Consider the following 19,699-nt stretch of genomic DNA (forward strand, 5'->3'; position numbering starts at 1 on the left):
TCTCCGCTCAAATCAAAGATCATATGTAAGAGTTATACAAGGTAGAAAATAATAAAGTTGTCCACCCCCTTTTTTTGGGGAAAAGTGAATCCTTTGACCACTCTTACACCTCCCTTACACACCCACCATTCTTGGACACATGGCATGCAACTATTTGTCAAAATGTTAATCACCTCCATAATCTAATGGAAAATAAAGAGGTCCTCCTAGACTCCATACTCTTCCTAATGGTGTAGCATCTGCTACAACTGGGAGATCAAACTGTGACAACTTTTGATTGGGATCCATAGGAGTTAAGATAGGTTTGCACTCGGTCATACCAAATGCTTCCAACAATTCTTGGATATAGCGCTCTTGGGAGAGAAAGATGTCACCTTCTGTCTTCCATATCTCCAATCGAAGAAAATGATGAAGCAAGCCAAAATCTGTTATCTCAAACTCCTTAGCCAAGGTCTCCATAGTACTGCAGATGTGCTCAACATGGGTACTTGTTATCACAAGATCGTCCACATAGAGGATAACAAGTGTCACCAATCCTTCCTCACGGAAAATGTATAAATCTCGGTCTAGAGAAGATTGTCGAAGGAGTGTCGTAGGAAGAAAGAGTCTATCTTTTGGTACCGCGCTCGAGGGGATAACTTTAGGCCGTAGAGAGCCTTTAGCAACCTACAAACCATGTCTGCAAAGTTTGGATCCTCGAACCTTGGAGGTTGCTCCACATACACCTCCTCCTCTAAATCACCATTGAGAAAAGCTAAAACAACATCCATCTGAAAAACTAGCCACCCGAAACTTGAAAAAGGCAGCAAGGACAAAACTATCGGAATGGTCGCCATCCTTGTAGTCGATGCAAAGGTCGCGTCATAAACCACACCAGGTTTTTTAGAAAAGCCTTTGGCAACTAGTCTTGCCTTGTGCTTGTTCCAAGAACCATTAGATTTGTACTTGGTCTTGTTAACCCATTTGACACCAATAACTTTTCGCTTGGCAAGCCGTGGAACCAACTCCCAAGTGTTGTTCTTCTTGATAAAATCAAATTCTTTCTGCATGGCCAACTTCCACTTCGGTTGTGAAAGTGTCTCCTCAATTGTGAGAAGGTCTCTATCCTTGATCACTGTAGACATCAAAGCATAGTTAACCTGTAAGAAAGTCCCATCTACCTCATCAACACAGAGTCGCTGAGCGCGTCGTGTAGTATCGGTTTCAGGCCAATCAAGTGGAAAATCTGAAGTTGTTGAATCTCGCAAAGTCTCCAATAGCCACTTCGGCAACTTGTCTGACGTGCTCCTCAGGGGAGGAGCTACTGGTATATCTGGCTCTAGCTCTGCACTATGATGAGAACCACTGTCATCTGGTGCATTCTCCTCCAAAGCCTGAGGAATAAAGGTGGGAGAAGAGGGTTCATCAAGAGGCAAATCAAAATCTAGATCTCCAAGTATCGGCAAATCAGTGGTCGTCTTGGGAGACTTGGGAGCGGAAACCCCCTCTGAAGTTAAAATCTTGTCAAAGACAACATCACGATGAGTACAACATCCTTCATGATCAAGCATGGTCCGTGCCATTTCTACCACTGTCCTATTCTTCTGCTCCACAACACTATTCTCTGAAGGTCATCCGGTATTCGCAAGCTCTCGCTTGATGCCATGGTCCGCACATCTTTTTTGCGTGGTCTTTCCCGTTCCCTCCTTCCGCCGCAGGGAGGCCCATCGCCATTCCCGTTCCGCGTTCCGGATAACTCTGGTCCACACTATACTTCAGGTTAGTGGGGCTAAATGAGTTGGAGGCAGAGCCTACAAGCTCAATCCGAGGTATGCAGAAGCTCTCAAACTCGAGTTAGAAATACGTATCATCGTGCCGGTAGTGCATTCAGAGTCATTGTCACCCATGGTGATAGCTCCAAAGAAGCATTCCAACAAGATCCTCACCCATGTCGGCTATCGAGCTCTCAACAAGGTAACAATACCAGATGGCTTCTTGACCCCTTTCACTAAAAGATTCTAAGAAGATGTGGCTGGGTATGCGCTCTCGAATTTCATGGATGGTTGCAGTGGCTACAATCAGTTGGGGATCCCTTTTGATGACTTGTTCAAAACAGTTTTTGTGATTCCCTGGCCTAATTACAGGGAATGGTCGTTTTCAAGTCTCCGTTCCCCGTTTCCATTCCAACTTCCCGTTCCAAATCCCCATTCCGTGTCTTAGACATGAGTTTCTGTAACAGGGAATGGCATTTCACGTCTGTTGTCGTTCTGCATTCCTCTTTCCGATTTTCCGTTCCGGGTAACTATGCAAGTCCCTCGGGCATCTTCATTTACAAGAAAATGGATTTTGGTATGAAAAACACTTCACCTTCATTCAATCGTATGGTCTGTACCATCTTTTGTCCCCTGCTCACTAATCATCTCCGAATCTTTATCGATGACTTCTCGACATTCTCCGGCGCGGAGTGTTTTACGCTCGTGGAGAATTTGGAGGAGAACCTATCTCAGCTCTGTACAGTATTCCTCAGGTGTATGGAGGTGCGACTTGAGCTTTATCTCTGAGGTTCCCTCCCCCAATCAACCCCAAGGGTGTTCAAAGCTTTGTAGGCCATATAGGTTATCATCACAGGTTCATTCACATGCATGCAAATGTTGCTCAACCTCTAAGGCGTTTGTCCAGTGCTGCTATCCCCTTTCGGTCCAAAGCTGAGGCCCCAACTTTTGCCTATTTAAAGAAGTGTCTGACTGAGGCACCTACTCTAGTTGCCCAGATTGGTCCCTCTCTTTTCATGTCTATATTGATGCTAGTCAGACTCCTGTAGGCGTTGTCTTGACTCAGTCTAGTAAAGAATTCAACGTGAATCGTCCGATCCACTACGCAAGTCGCTTGTTCACCAAGGTTGAGCACAACTACAACACAACCGAAAGGGAAGAATTAGCTACTGTTTATGTACTGCAAAAATTCCGCTATTTTTTATCGGGTGTGCACTTCATAATTGTTACTAATCATCATGCTCTTCATTATCTGCTAAATAAGTCCCATGTTGCAGGCCGGGTTTAGAGGTGGCTATGTCTCTTCGAGCGGTTTGACTTTGAGGTGGTTCTTCACCCCAGCAAGCATCATGTGTTGGCCGACCACCTCTCTCGCTTGCACATAGGAGAAAAAGCTACAGGAGTTGAAGATGACTTCCTAGATAGCAATCTATTAAAGGTAAACACTACCCAGGAATGGTATGGCGATACCTCTTCTTTGCAAAACAGAAGACAACTGCTAAAGTCCAAGCCATTTACTTTATCTGGAAACCAGCTCTACAAGTCTGGACCAGATGGTGTGTTATGCCGATGTGTCTCCCCTCATGAAGGAGAGCATATTCTAGAAGATGCCCATAGTGGTTTGTCCCACTGGTGGTCATTACCGTGGTCACATTACAATGAAGAAAGTATTACAGAGTAGCCTATGGTGGCGTTATGTGTTTCGGGATGCAATTACTCATAGGAAGGTATGTGATGTCTGTCAGCATTGTGTGCCTAAACCCAGCAGGCATGCCAACCGTCCTTTGCAGGTAACCATAGCCTGGTTGCCATTTGAAAGATGGGGATTGGACTTTGTTGGTCCCATCTCTTCACCAGCACAATGTGGCACATTAAAGTATCTTTTGGTGGCTACATACTATCCCACAAAGTGGGCTGAGGTATTGGCCACCAAAGACTACATAGCTATAGCCATGGCAAAGTTCTTGTATGAGAATATCTTTTGCAAACTTGGTTGCCCACTTGAAATCACTTGTGACCGAGGCAACCACTTTGTGAATGAGTTGATCTCTACAATGCTATCCACCTACACTGTTCTTCATCGCTAGTCTTGCTCGTAATACCCAAGAGCAAATGGGCAAGCCGAAAGCACTAACAAGCTTCTCATCGCACTCCTCAAGAAAGCGTGTCATCTGGTCTCCCTTTTGTGGGATCAGGCAATCCTCGGCACCCTCTGGGCATACCGCACCTCTTTCAAAGCAACGACAAATCACACACCCTTCTAGCTGGCTTTTGGTCTAGAGGTAATCGTGCCCTTTGAGTTCAACTCAGGTCGCCTAGGGTAGGCACCCTTCGGGTCGAGGTTGATCTAGAGTCTGCCCATCTCTCTCTTTTGTCTATGTTGGGGAGAGCTAGGTTCTTAGCTTCAAACGCTCTTCGCACATAGCAGCTTCGTCACAAAGCTTGGCACGATTGACATCTTTGAAAGCTTAAATTTGTGCAAGGGTTCGTGGCGTTGCTCTATCAGGCATGCTATTCAATGAAGACCAAGAAGCTCATTTCTCTTTGCCAAGGGCTTTCTTTACTTAGTGTAGGAAATTTTACCACAAGGAGCGGTGCAATTAACCACCCTCGATTGTCTCCCTCTCCTGCTTAGCAGTGGATCCATACCAAGTGTTGGGATATAGGCGCCTGTGCTTTGCCTGGCCGCCCAGAGTCTGGGCGCCCACTGACTTGTATATCTTATACATAGCATAAGTGTATAGGGGACTGCTCACTCATTGAGTCTCCCCACCCATATCTGTGTGTCGTGTGTCTCCTCTCTCTCACTCTCCGTCTATGGTGCTCTCCGATCCCCTTCAATTGGTATCAGAGCGACAGGTGTGCGAGCATAGATGGACGGCTTCGCGATGAACTCGTCGGTTGTGGCGGAGAGGTCACAGATCTGAGCAAAGAAATAGAGGAGGCTTGTGGACAGCCATACAGAGGCTTGCAGGAGAGCTCTCAGGAGCTTCCTAGTGCTCACAAATCAGTCCACAGTTCCTCTACAGATCAGCCCACTGTGTACAGCATTTTCCCTCTTCTCGGCAAGCTTTGCAACGGCTACATCGGCGACAGATTGGAGCTTGGATCTTCCATAGACATGGAAGCATTGTGAGATTGATGCATTCAGCTCACGCATCGAGGTGGGAAGTGAATTTGAGCCTTTCTATGAGCTCAAAGAAGCACAGAAGAAAGTCGTTCAGTTTTTGGCAGTTTGACAGCAGTCTACTGTTTTGCTCATAACTTGAGCTACAAAGCTCCGATTCCAAAACTTTTTGGTTCAAAACGGAGCTCGCTTCAAGCTCTACGACTTTGTAGAAGGAATCGTTTTCTGATTCGGAGTGCAGGTGGGTCTGAAATTAAAAACACAGAGACTATTTTTCAGGACAGTTTTGGGCTCTGTTGTTTTCTTTGTTGCAGACAGCCTACCCGTGCACACTGCAGGTAGCGGGCACATATGAGGTGTTACAAGATCGGGTTTGACTCCTAGGTACAGGTTGAGTCTAGTACTCCCACAGGTGTTTCCAGTTGCAGTTGAGTGGTTCTTCTGTAGTGTTGTGGCTTGCATACATGGTCTTTGAGCGGGTAATGCTCTATGTATGCTTATGTGGTGAGCAGTAGATCTTGTGAGCAAGTGCAGAGGTTGGTTGTGGATGATATGTATGGTCACTTGTGGTACTCTTTGTGAGCATTTGTTGGACACAGGTTTGCAGAGCTTATGCATGTATGTTGAGTGTAGTTTGATGCGCATTGATTGCTCATTGTATTGAGCTTGTAGGACAATGGTTATTTGGGTTTATAGCCATTTTACGATGAAACTCTGGTGAAATTTTTCAAAGAGTTTTATGTGCATCATTTATGCGATCTAGGTAGAGATTGCGGGTTGCACTCAGCATTTGCGTGCGGTGTTCTCTGCAGGTGGGAGATTTGTGCATGTGTAGATTTTTGCGTGTGTATGCATCGATACCGCAGAGTGTGGGCTTGGTGATTAGCTCACAGATTGCAGTGTGATACTAGAGTAGACGAGGCGTGTATTGACATTGCGGGAGCTCTATTTTGGAGTGTGTCTCACAGGTTTTACATTGTGTTTCTAGCCATATTTGTAGACAGTTTCCAGGTGTTGTTGGTGAGGTGGTTTTGCTATCTAGCTTGCTACTTGTGCTCATGACAGAGACATGTGATCGATCAGATTACGATCTCTCGGAAATGCGCATGTTTGATGGGTCAGACTTTGCAGCATGGAGAGAGAGTGTATGCTTGATGCATTGACACAGCGAGGGTTGCATGGACCATTGAGTGGTGATGCAGGTAGATCTTCATGCTTGTCTGACAATCAGTGGCACGAGCTAGATGAGATGGCATTATCTACGATATGTTTGCACCTTGCGGAGTCTATATTTTCTCTTGTTATGTATGAGACGACTACGAGGGCATGTTGGCAGAGATTGCATGAGATGTATGACAGATCTGAGTCATCTGAGACTCTTGTGAGACAACGGCATTCACATATGCGCTGACGGGTTACGTGTTGGCATTGTGGTCGTTCAGGGCACATTAGACGGTTGCATGGACCATTGAGTGGTGATGCAGGTAGATCTTCATGCTTGTCTGACAATCAGTGGCACGAGCTAGATGAGATGGCATTATCTACGATATGTTTGCACCTTGCGGAGTCTATATTTGCTCTTGTTATGTATGAGACGACTACGAGGGCATGTTGGCAGAGATTGCATGAGATGTATGACAGATCTGAGTCATCTTAGACTCTTGTGAGACAACGGCATTCACATATGCGCCGACGGGTTACGTGTTGGCATTGTGGTCGTTCAGGGCACATTAGACGGCGATGCTTTCGTCGTATGAGACAGCACAGGAGACAGGCTAGTCTCAAGGATGCAGTAGATGCTATAGGCTCCGTTGACTTGACAGTTGCAGGATCAGATACAGTGTCTGAGTACCCTAGTGACAATGAGGTCACATTTGCTTCCTGTATTACTCCTGATTTTTTGACGTCTGAGGATAGTGCACTTCTTTTGCAGTGGGTGCTAGACAGGGACGCTACTTTTCATGTCACTCCGTATAGCTATTCTAGCAGAGTGCATGGTAGTGTGCGATTGGCAGATGGGGCACTGCATGAGATTGCTGGTTCAGGAGATGTGAGACTGTCATTACCGAGCGGTGCATCGTACGTGCTCAGAGATGTGCGTCATGTGCCAGATTTGACGATGAGTTTGATCTCCGTTGGTCAGCTCAGGGATAGTGGATGTTGGGTATCGTTGCTTGAGCGATCTTTTGCGTTGCATTTGGGTTCGCTAGTGATTGCGAGAGGTGCTAGAGTTGGCACATGGTACCCATTGCACGTAGTACTGGTGCGAGATAGTGGAGTCTCAATCTTGTGACAGCCATGCAGAGAGCGAGAGACCCGAACAGTCTCTTTTGCTCATGGGTTGCAGGGTGCTTTACATGGAGTGCAAAGTACTGAGCTCGTTGTGCACACAATTGGGGCACGACTTGAGCAGTCACACAGAGAGATGACAGAGTCAGACATGCATGCTTTGCTAGTGACTGAGCAAAGCAGAGAGTCAGTTGTGCGAGATACTTCTATGCAGGATAGACAGGTAGAGCGGTCTTGCTCTAGTGAGTCACGACAGGAGGACGTTGTGCAAGAGTCTATGCATAAGGAGTTAGAGCATGAGAGCTCTAGTGAGTCACAGCAGATTGAGTGGTCATGTTTGCAGTGGATGATTGCAGAGGAGGCTGAGATGTCAGCGATTATGCAGTCATTCGTTTCTATGCTCGACAGTGAGCATGGGGATATAGTTGTGCAGGATATGTCTTCCAGCAGACACCTAGAGCAGCTGGTTTGCGCTGAGGTTGCACGACAGGTTGATGCGTCTTTTGCGGACAGTCAGGAGATGCATGTGGCTGACACGCCTTGTCAGTCAGAGATGCCTATTGCCAGGGATATATATGTTGATGCATGCTTCGTAGAGCTAGCAGGGCCAACTAGCATTGCATCAGCATTCGGTGGTCTCATGTATGAGATGCTGATCTTGAGACCGGATATCGCAGCTGTAGTGGGAGCATTTGCAGTTGGGGTTGTCAGTCGTTTGTTGACTGATGATGGCATAGTGCACGAGGGAGATATGCAGGTATTGCGTACATACTTGCAGTACGTGTGCGGTACGTCTGGTGGTGTATGGACTTACACGGGAGCAGGACAGCCGGATGCACACGATCACAGCCAGCCAATGGGCATCGGTTGAGAGCGATTTTCTCTTGCCTTTTGTAGTCTTTAGACTAGGTTCCCTTGCTTAAAGGCCCATCAAATATTAGTGTGTTTAGGACTCTACACCCACCTATAGGCTCAAGCTACCGAGCATCTGTGTACCTTTAAGGTTTTGACCATTGCAAGGCACTAAACTTATGGCTTCCTTTGCCTTGCTTCATGCAGTGACTGCATTCTTTGTTGCCTATCCCTGCACTCCCTCTATAATGCGGCAGTTTGAAAGGGGTTCTTTCTTGTATTGGTGAGTTTATTCTAGCTAGAGGACACCTTCTACAATAGGAGAGCTATAGAGAGAGGGAGAGAGCATGTCACTAGATGACAACACGAGGTAGGTGGTTCTTAGTGGTATGTGTCCATGTAGAATAGATGCAAATGTATACATCCATGTACATAAGGAATCCCCTTGAAAGCACCATCGGCAGGTAGGACATCTCCCAACTCATAGGCTTGGATGCCTAGCTTGATGGCCAACTCTGTGGATATGAAATTGTGAGTAGAACGAGGGTCAGAGAAAATAAAAGCATCATGTTCTCTTACCTTTCCCCAAGCATGGCATAGAGGAGATCCTATGTGGTGAGCATCCTCTTCTTGGATTTCGACCAAGGTAGCTCTAGGAGGCTCATTTCGTGTGTTCTTGTGGGGACAAGCACGGTAAGCATGCCCTTTCTGCACGCACTTGAAACAACGGTTATCTTTACGATAATGCTATAGCTCTTCAGGAGAGTTTATTTTTGCCTTTATAAACTCCCTTCTCCTTAGCTTTGTGGTTGTTGGCGTTGCCTTTGGGAGACTTTTGGACATTGTCCTTCCCTTTAGGCACGTTACGGACCTTGTTTTCCGTGGGCTTAGGATGTCTCTTAGCCCCTTGTTGGAAATTGATTCGTGAAGACACCATGGTATTGTGTATGACCGCAAATATGGTGCGTAGTCTACTCCGCTATATCTTCAGTTAAACCCGCACAAAATTATTGTTTTTACTCTCCAAAATCCATCTTTTTGAAGACAATGGCTTTAAGATATAAGTCCCAAAAGTTGTCTACCTATTTTTGACTAGACTCATAGGGAGAGAGCTTCAAGCTTCGCCATTCGGTGAGTACTTTGTCTTTGGCATCGGTAGCCAAAAACTGCTTCATGATGGAAGCTCTTAAAGCTTTCCATGTTCGTGGAGCTTCAGTGTTTGCCCGTAGACTAGACTACTATTGCTTGACGGACTTTTGAAAATGCATAGCTACATGAGGTAGCTTAGAGGACTCCGTGAAGTCCCCATCTCCAAACGCCGCATCGAATTGTTGGATGAACGCCAAGACTTTGTCCGGACTCCGTAGCACCAAAGGTGCCATCGTAGGTAAGGAAATAGATATTCTTTCCTCCCTCTTTAACTTTTTGAGCTTGGACGACCTCTTCCACGCGGCATAGGATTGCCTGTTGCCTCTTCTTTTAGGTGGTTCAAGAGCTGCACCATCACTTTCTTCAGAAGAAGAAAAGTATGAGGAGGATGGAGAAGAGGGTGACCTATTTCTCGCCTTTTTCTTCCCTTGTTGCTCCTTGTCTGCACCATCACTTTCTTCAGAAGAGGAAGAGGATGAAGAAGATGGAGAAGAGAGTGAAGTCTTTCTCGCCTTTTTCTTCTCTTGTTTTCTCTCGTCCCTCTTTGAATCATGGTGTAGAGAAGTATGCAATGGTCTTCTCCGGAGAGCGTTTTGCCCGCCGTCTTTGTGGAGTTCTCTTCACCGAGGTGGCAGGAGACTCACTTCTTTCTCGTTCTTTCGGTGGGGGTTCTACCATTGAAACTTGAGTTCTCCTTTGGGAAGGAGATGCGTCGTCAAGTAGTAGATTTTTGACCCCTTCGTACAGATCCTCTTCGGAGATAAGCCTCTTTTGGAAGTCTCACAAGGAGGCTTCTTAGGTACTCTCTCTTGGTGGGGAATTTGGAGAATCCCATGAGTACGTAGCTGCCGTTGCACTTCACCTTGGAGGGATGGATCGCCCATGGCTTGTTGAAGCCTAGTAACCATGTAATTAACAAGCATCGGGACATCATTAGTAGCTTGTCCATTAGCAAAATCAAAGCTATCAACATTAATTTCACTCTCTTTACTATTGTCAGCCATTCTAACAAATTTTAGGTGTAAAATTTTTAAGTGTACTTTGGCACTTTAAGCCCTAGTTTCTACTCTTTTTAACCCCTTTAGAAAAGCACTCAAGCTCCTGTACCCGTGGCTCGAATATCATTAATTGCAAGGAATAGAAGAGAGGGTCTTTCACCACCAAAACAGCACCGGCTCTTGTCAAGCTTCTAAGAGATCAATAGTGGTTAAGCCATAGACAAGCCCCGTAGGACTCCACTGTTAAGGCCATAGCTCTCGACGGTGATGCCCCGTTATCTGCACGAAGCAGGCGCACTGGAAGGCTGAAAAATCCCTATTCTACTTACTCAATTGCAATTAATAATACCAACTATTTATAGTTAGCTTGAGGACCTCTCTTCTTTAGCAAGAAAAGAGAAACCATAGCTTTGATACCAATGTAACATTTAATGGCCTGGTAACTTGTCTGTAGCGGAAAATAACATAGACATAGTGAGCATTTCATTAAGAATAGATTCCTAATGAGCATAGCAAGAGTGCTTGGATGGAGAGAGCAACAAAAGCATAACACCTAGTTAGATAGGCATGAACAATACTTCAAAAAGAGAGAGAAATTAAGCTATTGACAACAGTTGAGAACCGGATTTACATGGAGCCGGTTCCCCCTCCAAAAGGCTTTGTATTATAGGTTTCCCCCCATCAAGGGAGACATTTAGATCGAGAGGAAGAAGAAGTATTCTTACAAGAAAGAAGTATGTCTCCTCACATAATCACTCTAAATAGCTTAGCGTAGCTTAGTATTTAGCATGGTAGAGGGGATGAGCATGCATTGGAGCTTGACGGTTGGTTGGATTTGCATCACAAAGCGAAGAGTTGTTGGTGTAGGCCTCCCTTCTCACAAGCTTGGAATAGATGATGAGCTTTAAAGCTTCAGAAGGAGATAGTCTTCTTTACTTCACACATGAGCTTGTGTGAGTGTGTGTGTGTGATAATGCCTTGCAAACATCAACCCCCTCTCTCTCTTGGTCGACCCCTCTTGCTATTTCCTCTTGTTGGCCCCTCATTGGCTCATGCCAAGCTTAGCCAATAGGAAATTAGAAGCATAATTGCTAGCCTTGTGACATGTGTCCCCCTTTTCCTTTTTGTGAGAGCTTTAGGTATTTAGATAATTCAATTAATCTCTCAGTGGACTCTTAGTCTTCTGGCCAGTAGGAATCAGGCAAGTCATTGGGCTGTTGAATGCTCATTGGACTCCTTGGGAGACTTTCCACTAGTCTTCTAAAGAGCTTAATTTCTATTGGTTCTTTTATCAAGTGTTTTTAAATGAGAGCTTTAGGTATTTAGATAATTCAATTAATCTCTCAGTGGACTCTTAGTCTTCTGGCCAGTAGGAATCAGGCAAGCCATTGGGTTGTTGAATGCTCATTGGACTCCTTGGGAGACTTTCCACTAGTCTTCTAAAGAGATTAATTTCTATTGGTTCTTTTATCAAGTGTTTTTAAATGAATTAAACTTAATTTACTCTAGGCTAATTCTCATTGGTCTATCTCTATGGCGATCCAATAGGATTTGAATGCATCTTGGGGGCAACTGGGCTAGGCATTTGACATGTGTCCACTATGCCCTTTGTGTAAAGGGAAGCCTTGAGTGTGTGTGTGTGTGTGTGTGTTTCTCTCTCATCCCCTACAAAAATGGCTCGCCCCCTCCTTGATAAGGATGTGGGAAGACTGTTGAGTCTTCCCACAAGCATCCAAATTTTTCTAAGGCTTGATCATTGAGCATTTCATTTAATTTTGGAACCTAAGCTTTTTGGAAGTCTTAATGGGCTAAACCCTAAGGTCTTTGAAGCACTATTCATGCACATTGCTCTTTTGCAGATGGTCCCTCTTTGGATCCCTATTTTCTCTCCTTTGGATCCCTATTGAAACCAGTCAACTAGCCTTACTAATATTCTAGCTTTTTGTCCCCTGGTACTTCCCCATATTGAATGATTAGTTTAACATGAGAAAATCATTTAGGAGAATTAGATATTAGTTATTATGACAATAAACATCTCTTCTCAATGGCAGTGGGGTTGGGAAGTCGTGCAACAAATTTGATTGTTAAGCAAATGCATCTTGGTCAACCCTACATCGCAAAATCTCGAATTGAGATGCTTGTGTAAGGATCCAAAGGCAAGAGCTCAATTTATCTCTCTAGGAAATGAATTAGCCTCCTACATTGACTTCTGTGTCTCTGAAACAAGCAACATCATAATTGATACATAAAGAGCAGCTCAAATTTACTTGCTGTACAAAGAGTGGCCCCTTCATCATTCTTTGATGCAGAGAGTAACCTCTCAAGAGATAAACGATTTGATATTTTTCATGCACAACGTAACCTCTCAAGAGGTAAACATGAATATCTGTTTTGTTTGCTATTTTTGTACAATGTTGTGTGTAGATGCTCTAGAAGGATCTTGACATATCATCAACTTCCCTGTGCACGTAGGATAAACGTGTAAATCCTAAAGTAGCCACTGAAATGGATTATGTAATGATGCCAACATGATTTTGTAGTAGGTTGAATAGTTACAGAAGTACAATAGGTTATAGTTGTCAAGTAGCAGAAAGCCAATAATGATAAATGCATTAAATTCATGAGACATATACTCCCCCCCTCGATCGGAACGGAGGGTGCCCATAGTACATTTTGAGACGTTTTCAGCCATAGCAAGGAATTGCTTGAAGCACATAAACACTTTGGACTTAGCTTTCAACAGATATACCCATGCATGCTTGGAGTAGTCATCAATGAAAGTCACGAAGTACAAGTAATTTCCCAAGGATAGAGTTTGCATAGGCCCACAAACATCACTACGCACAAGATTGAGTGAGTTGTTGACATCGAGTGTGCCAGTGATAGAAATGGCCAGCTGAGTGGATGAGGTTGACACAAACATGTAGGACATAGTATAGTATGAAGCATGCCTTCAACAAGCCATTACAAAGCAGTAGCATTGCAAAGCTTTCCTATTGCTTCTCTGCTACCTTAATATGCACTTCAATTATAGCATTTTAATATCTTCTCACAAAAACAAGATTGCTCAATAGGATGCATCCTACCATCCTCCAAAGAAGGTACCTAAGCACATTGGTCCAGAAAAGTATAAAATCAAAAACACACATTGGGCAACCAACTTACATACAAGAATCTTCATTCTCCCTCCTCGCTCCACTTGCATTAGGCGGAATCTCACCAGATTCCACCTTCAATTTGGAACATGGAAGCACAACCCTTAGGGGGCCATCGACAACTCAAAACATTGCGTCAAGCTCAAACTCGGGATGTTGAGGCTCGGAAAGACCAACTGACCTAACGCTCCTCTCCTCTGTGAGCCATAGGGAGAAAAAAAGCAACAAATTTGTTGGGTTGCTCCCTCGCACACCTTGCGCTCACGCATGTGCTCTTGGCTATGGACACGGCTTGTCCTGCCTCCTTCGACACATGGGCCACCTTCCTTTTTCCATTCGCTTTTTCCTCTATCCACAAACAGTATCTTCCTAAATTCCATAAAATACAAATGAGATCAAAACCGCTCCATTTTACGTTCATTCCTCTAAAATCCGTTTCGTTGCTCACTAATCTACTAACATAATATGGCGGAAGGGAGAGCCCTTTACACGTGTCGCAATGTGTGACATGAAGGCTAAAGTCCAAAACAAAAAGAAGCCCCTTTGCACGCGATAAAGAGGGAGAGAGGGGGATAGAGAGAGGCCGCCGAAGGCGACCGACCGTACTATACTAGTTTAAAACACTCGTACAAGGTGGGAATCAAACTAGCACACGTCCTACAACTCCGAATAAACCACTCCCCCTCAACAAACGTTGCGTTGAGCTGTGCTCCCCCTCGCCCTCCCCCTTGTCTTGCCGCGTGGTAGCTGTTGCCCTCACTCGTGCATCATCGTCCTACACATCACCTGCCGCCCTCACTCGCGGCCAGAGGCTTTTAATGATGGGACTCGAATAATTATAGGCTTAAACAGCCATACAAAAAGTATAAGCCTTTCTTCTTTCCCGTGTTATAAGGCATCAGCTCTACCCTTTACAATTGCGAAAACTCTAGATCTAAGCAAAGGAAGAAGAAATAAAGTGCTCCTTAAAGATTGAACTCCCTATTTGGAAGAACAACCTTCCAGGAAGACGTGTTTTATTCAAGAAAATTTTAAAGCCTTCCAATTACCATATGCTCCTCTCCAACTTAGCAGACAAACTCCAACATGATTCCACCCAAAGCACCCATGTTCAAAAGTTCCACAAAGAGAATTAATGAGATAGGTGTGAACACGGCATTATAATCCACATTGAGTCCAGAACTTGCTAGCATGACCATGAAGAACTAGAGGATGTAAGAGGTGACCTTAAAAAATTAATGACCAACTTTGCTCTTGGGAGCACTCAAAAAAAAAGGCTAGGACTCTCTCTCTCTCTCTCTCTCTCTCTCTCTCTCTCTCTCTCTCTCACACACACACACACACACACACACACACACACACACACACACACACACACACACACACACACACACACACACACACACACACACACACACACACGCACACAGAGTTCAAGACTGGGAGTTTTCTAGGGTTGGTGATATCATCCTCCTAGGGGACTTCAATGCCCGAATGGGCAACTCTCAGATAGTCTTCTATGACACTTCAAATGAGATGCTTAGAGAGCTGGATGTGGGTGAGTTGGGGCTTGACAGATGCTCACATGAAGGAGAGCAGATGGAGTATGGGAGATACCTCAAAGAGATGACGACTACACATGAGTTAGCCATACTTAATGGCTTACAACGATTTCCTGGAGCATCCAGTTTCATATGCTTTCCACACAGACACGGGGCGAGTACAATGGACTATGTTATGGTACATCCGAGCTTTATTCGTTAAATTCAGGATTTCATAGTGGGAGTCAGACCAGTGGGCGTAGCATGCCCACCTATCAACACCTTCTTTACCACTGAGATGGTAAAGAGAGCCATTGACAGAATGAGGACCAGCAGGGCATATAATCATGATGATCTAGTAGCAGAGCACTTTATACATGCTAGAGATATGATGGTAGAGGTTCTTGTAGTGTTGTTCAATCGTGCCATGTGTGAGGGGTTACCTGAGACTTGGAGATTGTCTACTACTGTGCCTATCTTCAAAGTAGATAATCCTACAGGGCCTGGGAATTACCGCACTATTATGGTTGGGCACACATTGGCAGGGTTGTATGCATCCATTCTTGAGCAACAGTTGAGTAATTGGGAAGAGGGTGCAGATGTACGAGCAAAGGGCCAATCCGGCTTCAGGAGTGGTTTCTCCAGTCATATTCTGACACTCAGAGCCATCATTGAGGAGGGCAGGTCACATGGGAGATGGATTTATTGTAGCTTTGTGGATTTTCGCAAAGCATTTGACATGGTTTCGAGAGCTCGATTGATGCGCATATTGTAGGAGATGGGGATGCCCATATTGTTGATTTGGGGAATTATGGCTCTATACAGATCGGTGATGGGGGGGATATCTGATTTAGTTTACTCCACCATTGGGGTGAAACATGGTTGCCCATCATCTCCTACTCTATTTGGTATGTATGTTGACAAGGTGTCTGATTACACTGATAGAGAGGGTGATAGAGATGCCCAGCTGGCACGGATGTGGATCCCATTGTTATATGTTGATGATATTGTATCGATCTCTGACTCACCAACGGGTATGCAACGATAGTTGGATGCATTACACAGTTTTGCAGAGGATAGTGGATAGTCTGTAAACCTTGGTAAAACCAAGGTTATGGTGTTTAACACCACACCACAGTTGATCAGGAGATCATCACCGACTTTCACATATAGTCAGGAGGTTGTAGAGTATACAGACGCATACACTTACCTTGGGGTTGTCTTCTTTGGGTCGAGATTTTTCTTTGGGAAGACTAGACTGACTAGAGCTTTTGCAGCCTTGGGAGGCTTGGAGAGGATGTGTTCGCAGGTTTAGTTCCAAGAACCTCGGACAAAGTTATGTCTCTTTGATACTTTAGTAGCCTCAATTATGTTGTATGGGGTGTAGATATGGGAACCTTCTGTAGGCTAGGATGCGTATGGAAAGGCCCTTGGTATCTATGATCTCTCGATTGATCAGAGCCAAGGCCTTCGCACCCCACGGTATCATTCGAGCAGAGCTAGCTGCCTCCTCTTGAGATTAAGGCGCTTACCGGATCAGTCTCCTTTGTGTAAAACATGTGGGATACTAATAGAGACATATATGCTAGACTGGCCCTTGAGTCTTCCAAACAGTTAGCTCTTCAGGGGAACACTTCATGCTGGTATGCACATATGACATCATGGTTTCAGACGCATGGCTTCACCATGGACCTGCTGCCCCCTTTCCAGTACTCTCTTCAGGCACCCTCGATGTCTCTTACACGGGTGGAGATTACTAGACTCATTCGTCAGGACCTGATCCAATTGGATACCAGGAGGACATGGATAGAGCCGCCATAGGAGTTGGACACGAAGATGGATTTCTATAGAGAGCATCTTCTCCACCTCATAGGAGATTGGTTTGTGATTCGACTCAGCTACATGGACACACATATGTCTCATGGTTTGCGATGTGCCATTGGTCAGATACGCATATCCTCACTTCAACTGGAGTTGAGAGTGGTAAATTCAGAGGGATACCAGTAGACAACAGGATATGCAGCTTATGCCAGCTAGAGCCACAAACAGAGCTACATTACATATGTCATTGCACAGTGTACTATGAGATACGGGGCCGTTTCCACTGCTTATTCAAAGAGGGTTTTAGTCCTTTCTCTAGGGTCATGATTTATGAGGATCAGAGATGTCTTGGGCTATATCTACTTGAGTTACACAAATATAGAGACACTTTATTGGGGAGAGATAGAGAGAGACAGTCCCAGAGACAGATTACAAATTTCTTTTCACTAGATATGGGACAACCAGAGGAGCAACCATCATTGCAGAGCTCAGCCCACACTCATTCGACCACTACCGACACTCTCATCGACCGAGCAGTGGAGCTACGGAGATCTAGACGGCCACGATTTAGGGGAGGGGCCACACAACATCGACGTAGACTACAAGATAGGATCCGAGCCATACTCTCTTGACATCTAGAGTGCAGTTGAGGATGGATTGTAGTAGTAGTATCTTTGTTCTAGTTCTTTTGTACCCAGACATGGTATTAAATTCACCATTTTGTAACAGATTGGTCTCATAGGTCATTTTGGCCTTTTGAAGACATTAATATAACATTTCATTTCATTTCATTTTTCTCTCTCTCATGTCAAAGAATGTGAAATCTTTTAGACACATTTACCAAGTAGGTTAGCAACACTCAGATTGGCAGATGAAGCCCCAAGGCCTACATCCACTTACTCTGGTTGTATTGTACCCATAACAATAATTGAGGGAGGGAGGGGGAGAATCAACGTAGCCTTGGTTTACTGCGATGACACTAGAAGTCACTTAAATTGATGAGTTATGCAAAATCAAGGCCAGAAGACATATACATTAGCAGCACAGCTGCCTGTTCTTCATCCTTGCCAACCACCAAATTCAGAGCTGTGGAGTTCTCATCTATCGAGAGCCTTTCAATATCTGACAATGGGAGATGAGACTATTGCTGGTGAATGCAAGTTCCACTTGAGAGCACTTTCATTGCTACTTATTGTTAGCTTGCCTTTCTGCTCAACATTTCTACCTTCGTCATAAGCTGTGACCATCTCCTTTCTTTCACTACTTGAGTGGCAGCTCCATTTCTTATTGATGACTTACTGAGATGTGCAAAGAAGCACTACTTGTTGAGGATCTTATAAACTGAGATCCATGCTTATTTTCATGGCCTAGACCTAATGAACTACCATTATTTCTTGAGGGTGAAATTGCTAACGTAGTCTTGTTTTATGTCTCTTTCTGGTTCTGCATTAACCAAAGCTTCTTAAAATGGCTATGGCCATACACCTTCGAGAAAGGAGTCGACTGCAACATGGTGAAAGGGGCTACAACTATGACAGGTTTACTGCTGGTTATTGCAGAGGGAGATGATTGGGGTACACCATGCTAAAACAAAGATCCTCCCATCATTTGAGCTGCACATCTGCTAAAACTTACTGATCACTAGAGATGCTCTAAAAAAACTCCGCAAGAATCTGAGTAATGAATGAACGCCTAACCCTTCCCTATCTTTCTTTCTAGAGAAAGCAGTGGGCCATTTCCACACGAGACCGCAGAGAAAATTTTCGGCGGAAGGAGAAGAAATCAGAGGAAAGTCTTTCCAATAGAGGGAAGAAAACAGGCGCGCTGGCAAGGGGACTTAATTTGAGATCAAGAATCCGCCGTCCAAGGAAGCTTCGATAGGTGCGAACGCCTCGAAAATTTCCTTCCGCAGCAGGGAGGGACCCAGTGTTCGGGAAAAATCAATTTCACAAACATACAAAAATCCCTCCAAGACAAATCTTAACCGGAAATATACGAGCTAGTATTTTTGCAAAATTACACTATTTTCCATGTATTTTAAGCGGAATTTTCTCCTTCTTGCCCTCCCCTCAACCGGCTACTTTGATTTTGCAACCGGCTCAAGGCTAAGCTGAGGCACACTTTTCCCGAACATTGGAGGGACCCGATAGGAAGCTTCATTGTTGACAAGAAGCAGCAAATCTCAAAGACCCTAGAAATCCCTAGACGAAAAAGCTCAGTTCCGAAAAGAGCGTTTTGACTTTTGAGAGATATGATTGGCATCATTACGGCACGTAGGTCATTCATTGCCAATGAAATCTTTTCCACTAGCATGTCATCAAAAATCTTTGACAGAAACAAAAAATATCAGACTTCACTTTCAAAAGAACTGTAAGGCTATGGTCACGCAAGGCTTAGTTTTCCGTAAGCTAGACCGTCTTAGTAAGCTTACTATTCCATTTTCGGCATATTGAAAAACTATGCCGGTAGCTTGCCGGTGTGCCCTTTGTTTCTCTCTCCTCGTTGTGTCTCAACCTCTCTCTCACTACTTGCGCTTCCCCGTCACGTTCTGAGTTGTCGTACCTACCATCGTCAGGCCTGGCGAGGCTTACAGATAACTAAGCGTGACCATGCCCTAAGCATGGAGATTCAGGTGATATGTACTGCTTTGAGTAGGGTTTATATGCTCCTCAGAGAGGTACGTGAGTGGTGTTGTTCCACTATCAACAATCGTCTCTCCATTAGGAGAAGCAGAGGAATCTTTAAGAATAGATACATAATGAGGCCTACACGTGACAAATATTATTAGAGTTCAATTTAAACTGCTTGGCATGTAGAAAGTTAAGAATCAAGTCATTTGACTTACATATTTTGTAAAATGGGAGTAGACAACCTCCAGGCACTTCACGCTTTGCCAATAACAAGGATTCCTTCGCCTTCGCCTTCATTTGCGAAGCAATGAACAAACACTCTAGGTGCCTCATTCTTGCTCACGTTGTGAAATAATAGATAGACTTGACTGTTCAAAACCTAAAAT

General features: G+C 44.6%; 1 protein-coding gene and 1 pseudogene across 3 annotated transcripts in view; both read left to right on the forward strand.

The window, feature by feature from the left end:
* The window catches only part of LOC147460531 (mechanosensitive ion channel protein 6-like), a 150,159-nt gene that overhangs the window by 117,726 nt on the left and 12,734 nt on the right, over window positions 1-19,699 (forward strand). The gene's annotated exons all lie outside the window — the stretch shown is intronic.
* Window positions 1,644-12,610, forward strand: LOC147460532 (uncharacterized; annotated as a pseudogene).

The sequence above is a fragment of the Adiantum capillus-veneris genome, chromosome 3, assembly GCF_014529385.1.
Source record: "Adiantum capillus-veneris isolate H3 chromosome 3, ASM1452938v2, whole genome shotgun sequence".
Lineage (NCBI taxonomy): Eukaryota > Viridiplantae > Streptophyta > Polypodiopsida > Polypodiales > Pteridaceae > Adiantum > Adiantum capillus-veneris.